Raw genomic sequence first — 6,789 nt, 5'->3', positions numbered from 1 at the left:
CTGTCCTTTTATTTTTTTAGTTTTATGAGTGTACACCTCATCTCCTAGACTACATAAGGGAAGAGTGCCATACAAAAGTACTCTGTGCTTTCTCCCCACATCACCTACCTTCCTTAGTAAATAAGCAAACAATACCTACATTATGCAAGTGAAGGGATTAGTTGACTCCTTAAAGGCAAAACAGAAAAAAATTGTATTATCAGAAAGAAACTGTTTTCATGTAAGGTCAATATTTTCATGAATTACCATAACCCCCCATGTATAAGACGCACCACTTTCCGAAAAATTTGGGGTCTAAAATCTGGGTGCGTCTTATACAGTGGTTGTAGTTTTTTTTCAAAAATATGTTTTTAATTTATTCATGTTTTTTAGAGAGAAGAGAGAGAGAGAAAGAGAGAGAGAGAGAGAAAGTGGGGAGGAGCAAGAAGCATAAACTCCTTGACCAGGCAAATCCAGGGTTTTGAACCAGTGACCTCAGTGTTCCAGGTGGACACTTTATCCACTGCGCCACCACAGCTCAGGTCTGATTGTAGTTCTTTTTTTAACTTTTTTCCCCCACTTTTTGCACTTGTTTCTGTTCTCATTGTTGTAGTTTTTTTTTTTTACTTACATTTTCTGTATTTTTGCGCTTGTTATCTTTGTGCTCATTTTTTTGTACTTATTACTGTTATATTACGGTAGGTTACATTTTGTTACGTTCTGCCCTGAAATGGCTCAGAAAAGATTTTTGTACAATGCTGAATTCAAGTTAAAAGTGATCCAGTTTGAAAAAGTGAGTGGAAATCGTGCTGCTGAACAGAAGTTTGGTCCTCCTCCAACTGAGAAATCAATCCGAGACTGGCTACGGGAAGAAGAAACCCTACTGAAAAGGCCACGGCAGAAGAAGGTCATGAGAGGCAAGTCAGCAAAATGGCCTGATTTAGAGAGGGAATTGTAGATATGGATGGAAGAGCAAAGGGCAGTTGGAATTCCTGTGTCCACAAAGATGGGTCAGCATGAGGCAAGAAGAATTGCTGATGAAAAAGAAGTTACTGAATTCAAAGGAGGACACAATTGGTGCTTCAGGCTCATGAAACAAAATGGACTAAGCATGTGTACACACACCAGACTTGCCCAAAAGATGCCTGAAAGCTATGAGCAGAAGGTCCTTGAATTTAATTGTTTTGTCATTCAATGTCGGAAGACACATCAGTCTGAGTTGGGACGTCCCCCTTAAATTTGATGTCCCAAGTAACAGAACTGTTGATAAGAAGGGAGTTAAAACTGTAACTGTGAAGACAAGTGAACATGAAAAGAGCCATTATACAGTTGTTCTAGCTTGTTGTGCTGATAGAACCAAGCTGCCTCCTATGTTGATTTTCAGACGCAAAACAATGCCAAAAGAAGATATTTCTTGAGGAGTAATTGTCCACGTTCATGACAAGGGTTGGATGAATCAGGATGAGATGAAGATCTGGTTTGAGAAAGTTTGGAGAAGGAGACCAGGTGGGCTCTTATGTAAACCTGCCCTATTTGTGCTTGATCAGTTCAGGGCACACATAACAAAAAAACACAAAGAAGATTTCTGCAGAGCAAAAAACAAAATTGCTGTCATACCTGGAGGCTTGACATCCCAGCTCCAACCGTCAGCGTTAACAAACCCTTCAAAGTTGTCATGAGAGACAAATGGAAACAATGGATGAAGTCTTCTGGGGACAATTTGATACCAGCAGGAAGAGTGAAGAAACCAGCTATAGAATAAGTCTGTACCTGGGTGCAAAGATCCTGTAATAATATCAAGATTGAGATCGTTGTTAAGTCATTTAAGAAGTGTGGCATTTCAAGTGCCATAGATGGAACTAAGCATGAGGAAATATATGAAGACAATGATTCATCATCAGACACAGATGAGGAAAAGCTAATGGATGGATGTTTTGACAGTGATGAGGAGTTGTATGAATATTATGATGAATAAAAGTTGAGTTCAGTAACTTTTTTTTTTTTTTTAAGATTTCTTTTTTTTTTTTTATTCATTTTAGAGAGGAGAGAGAAAGGGAGAGACAGAGACAGAGAGGGAGAGAGAGAGGAGAGAGAGACAGAGAGAGAAGGTAGGGAGGAGCTGGAAGCATCAACTCCCATATGTGCCTTGACCAGGCAAGCCCAGGGTTTTGAACCGGCGACCTCAGCATTTCCAGGTCGACGCTTTATCCACTGCGCCACCACAGGTCAGGCTTTTTTATTTTTTATTTTTATTTTTTTTATTTATTGATTTTTAGAGAGAGAGGAGTGAGAGAGAGAGAGAGAGAGAGAGAGAGAGAAGGGGGAGGAGCAGGAAGCATCAACTCCCATATGTGCCTTGACCAGGCAAGCCCAGGGTTTCGAACCGGCAACCTCAGTATTCCAGGTCGATGCTTTATCCCACTGCGCCACCACAGGTCAGGCCCGAGTTCAGTAACTTTATGTAATACTTTTTTTTAAATTTAGGGCTCCAAAATTAAGGTGTGTCTTATATATGGGGAGCACCTTATACATGGGGAAATATGGTAGATGTTTTCCACCTTTCTTTTTTAAAATTTTTTAAAGATTTTTATTTATTCATTTTGGACAGGGGAAGGAGAGAGAGAGAAGGTGGGAGGAGCAAGAAGCATCAACTCTCTTATGTGCCTTGACCAGGCAAGCCTGAGGTTTTGAACCAAAGACCTCAGCATTCCAGGTCGACACTTTATCCACTGCGCCACCACAGGTCAGGCTCTTCTACCTTCTTTTTCTCACACTTAAAAAATTATTTTTTCCCCCAATAAATTCAAATAAGAAATAAAACAAAATAAAAACCATCTATAATATGAAAAACAAAGAAAAATTCTTTGTTTTTTCTTCATAGTACTAAATAGTGTTGATCCTAATATTTAATAGTATGGGAAAAAAACATTATGTACCAACAGCTGCAATACTCGAGTCAGGCGAGAATCAGCAATGGACACTAAAGCTTTCATGGGATGAAAGGTTGTTGGGGAATAAGATAGTCACACAGAATCAAAGTATCACCCCCATGGAGTACTAATTAATTATAAAGGGAAAAGGGAGAACTGGAGGATACCACCTGGCTCAAACTTAGCATCACTCATTCCAGCACAACTTGATCCATAGTGTCAGCCTCCTGACACGATGTAGGACAAAGTTCACAATATCACTTATATAGTATTCTTGCCTCTAAATTTAGTTGTTGGGGGAGGATGGCATGCAAATCCAGACTGTGAGACATTCAACAGGACAACTGGCCCATATTCTTTTAAAAAAATAGTAATGAGACTGTTCAAGGATAAGGGCACTAAAGAAATATGACAACAGCCCTGGCCAGTTGGCTCAGTGGTAGAGCATTGGCCTGGGGTGCAGGAGTCCCAGGTTCGATTCCTGGCCAGGGCACACAGGAGAAGTGCCCATCTGCTTCTCCACCCCTCCCCCTCTCCTTCCTCTCTGTCTCTCTCTTCCCGTCCCACAGCCAGGGCTCCATTGGAGCAAGGTTGGCCCGGGCGCTGAGGATGGCTCTATGCCCTCTGCCTCAGGCGCTGGAATGGTTCTGGTTGCAATAGAGCATCGCCCCCTGGTGGGCATGCCGGGTGGATCCTGGTCGGGTGCATGCGGGAGTCTGTCTGACTGCCTCCCGTTTCCAACTTCAGAAAAATACAAAAAAGGAAGAAAAAAAAAAAGAAATATGACAACAAAATGCAAGGAATGATCAGTGACCGGCTCCTGGATTAGAAAAACAAACCAGCCCTGGCTAGTAGCTCAGTAAATAGAGTGATGTCCCAGAATGCTGAAGTTGCTGGTTCAGTCCTGGGGGTCACTGGCTCAATTCCGAGGGTGCCTGCTAGATCCTGAAGGCTCCAGTTTGAGCCTGGTCAGGCAATCAGTGGCACAACTTAGTGGAAAGCAAGTTGTTTCTTCTTTCTCTCTCTCTCTCCTTTCCTTTCTCTCTCTTAAAGAAAAAAAAAAGCCATAAAAGACATTTTTGGGACAATTGGTGCAATATGAATATATGCTGTGTATTAGATAAGATTATGTATTACTCTTCATTTTATGAGGGTATGTTAATGGAATAGAGGTTGTTATGGACTGAATGTTTGTACCTTTCCCCCATTCACATATTGAAATCCTAACCCTCCAATGTGATGATGTGAGGAGGTGGGGCCTTTGGGGAGGTGATTGGGTCATGAGAGTGGAGCCCCTGTGAATGATAAAAGAGACCCCAGAGAGGTGTTTTGCCCTCTCCCTCATATAAGAAGAAAACTGGCTTAGGCAACTCGGAAGAGGGTTTTCACCAGAACCTGATCCCAGACTTCTATCCTCTAGAACAGTGTTTCCCAGCATGGGGCCCACGCCCCACAGGGGGGCAATTTGAAAATGGACTCCACACGAATTTAACTCTTTCGCCCTGGGCCATTTAAATGCAATGCTAGATATCGGTGCCAAATTTAACAAAAGATGCAATTCTTAAATAATTGCGGTAAATAATTATTAAGTATAATTTCGTTTGATGAGACCAAAATATCAACTGGGTGATTGGCGTCGTCAAGTAAACTTCGTCCTGGGTTCACCGCGGAGCGTGCTGTCTGCCGTGGGGAACCCCGGACGTTTTAAAAACTCGCTAAACAACTCAGTTATTCTCACCTAATTGGCCCATCGCAACTTCTGTAGTGTTTCACATCATTCAGTTGGTGTTAATTTGAAATAAGTGTCAGTCAAAACTGTTGTAAAAGCTCGTTGATTTAATAAATATACATATATATATTGCATAGATATAATTGGTAAGTATTTGATTTTATTTTTATCAATATTAAACTCTTTATTAAGTACTTCTTGCATCGGGGCTAGAAAGCAATAATATTTTATAAATATTATTGGGGCTATAATAGTGCATGCACGACAATTTTAATTTTAGAAGCATAACTTTCCAGAAAATTTTGTCAAGTGGAAAAATATAGATACCTTTTGATTTGCGGTGGTAGTGTAGTAAATGTGTTATATACATTTAAATAAATATGAATTTTTAGTATACGTTTACTCTATGTCACATTGAATATATTTTAACACATATTTTAATATCAGCATTTCTTAAAACGGTTCTTGAAAAAGATGACAAAGATGTAAAAGCTATGCCACTCAGTAACAATACTGTTAGCAGAAGAATAGATGAAATGAGTGAGGATATTAAAAAACAACTTATTGAAAAGCTGAAAACAAGAAAATTCTCCTTGCAAATGGATGAATCAACTTTGAGAGACAGTGAGGCAGTATTGATAACTTATGTAAGATATATTGATAAAGGACATTTTGCTGAAGAAATGTTGTTCTGTAAAAGATTAGAAAGCACCACTACCTCCAAAGATATATATAATAAGCTAAAAAACTACTTAGATGTCAATGATATACCAATGAAAAATATAACATCTTGTGCTGCAGATGGTGCTCCCAATATGATGGGCAAGAAAAATGGCTGCTTAAAATTGATGAAAGATGCGAATCCAGAAATGATTCTTGTGCATTGTGTTATTCATAGGGAAAACTTGGTAGCTAAAAACATCTCGCCTGTTCTGAATGAAGTATTACATACAGTAATAAAGTGTGTTAATGCTATTAAAGCTAGTGCCAAATGTGAGCGTCTTTTCAAGCTATTTTGTGAAGAACAAAATGAAGACCATGTGAGACTTTTACTTCATACTGAAGTAAGATGGCTATCTAAAGGAAACTGTTTGAAAAGATTTATGGAACTGTTTGATACTCTTAGTGATTTTTTAAGCGACAAACCTGAAATGAAGTATCTGTTAACAATAGATGGTAAAGCATTTGTGAGTTATTTAGCCGATATCTTTGAAAAATTAAATATATTAAATAAGCAACTTCAAGGAACAAATAAAACTCTTGTCAATGCAAAAGCTAAGATATTTGGTTTTATTACCAATATTGAGTTATGTCAGAAACATATTAACAACAAAAACTTTAAAGAGTTTCATTGGCTCCAAAAATGTGAAGTAACTGATACCGCTTTACTTGTTATTGTCAATCATTTGAATATTCTATCGGCTGATTGAAAAGAAAGATTTTCTGATTTAAAACAAATTGATTTCCCAACATGGATGATGCAGCCAATGTTAGTGGATTTGTCTGATATATCAAATATGCAGTATCAAGAAGAACTCGCAGAATTGCAAAATGATGAGTCAGTTAAAGCTTTATTTAATATCAAAGGAGCGATGGCATGGCTTTGTGAGGAAACAAATCAAATACCCAAATTCAACCAAATGTGCAAGAAAACTATTGCTACCGTTTCCATCTTCATTTTTAGCTGAATGTGGATTTAGTGCTGTAAATGAGTTAGTGGTAAAAAAAGAAATCGGCTTGATATAACACAACGTGGAGACTTGAGACTAAAGCTAACCAAATTGGAACCTAATATAAAATCTCTGTGCAGCAAGCATCAAGCGCAAGGATCACAGTAAATTAAAATAATAAATTAATATAGAAAAATCTGTATTAAAATTATTTGGAATTTAAATTTCTGTTTTTCATTATATGTTTTGAAATTTTACTTACTGTGTTTTGTTAACAATTTCATAGTGATTTCTTCCTAAAACCTATCATTTATGTTTATTAAGTGAACAAATCAATTTTTTAATGTTAAAAATTATGTATGTTACATAGGGAGGGACATAAAAATTTTAGAAAGGTTAAGGTGGGGCATGGCACAAAAAAGGTTGGGAAACACTGCTCTAGAACCATGAGAAATAAATATCTGTTGTTTATGAACTGCAC

At 38.1% G+C, this 6,789-nt stretch overlaps 1 non-coding gene across 1 annotated transcript; it reads left to right on the top strand.

Moving 5' to 3' along the window:
• The first annotated feature begins 3,326 nt into the window (after positions 1-3,326).
• TRNAP-GGG (transfer RNA proline (anticodon GGG)) lies at positions 3,327-3,402 on the top strand. The gene has a single exon. It is a non-coding gene; the product is annotated as a tRNA-Pro (tRNA).
• The last annotated feature ends 3,387 nt before the right edge of the window (positions 3,403-6,789 follow it).

The sequence above is a fragment of the Saccopteryx bilineata genome, chromosome 1 (genome assembly GCF_036850765.1).
Source record: "Saccopteryx bilineata isolate mSacBil1 chromosome 1, mSacBil1_pri_phased_curated, whole genome shotgun sequence".
Classification (NCBI taxonomy): domain Eukaryota; kingdom Metazoa; phylum Chordata; class Mammalia; order Chiroptera; family Emballonuridae; genus Saccopteryx; species Saccopteryx bilineata.
This window is presented reverse-complemented; position numbering and strand designations above follow the sequence as displayed.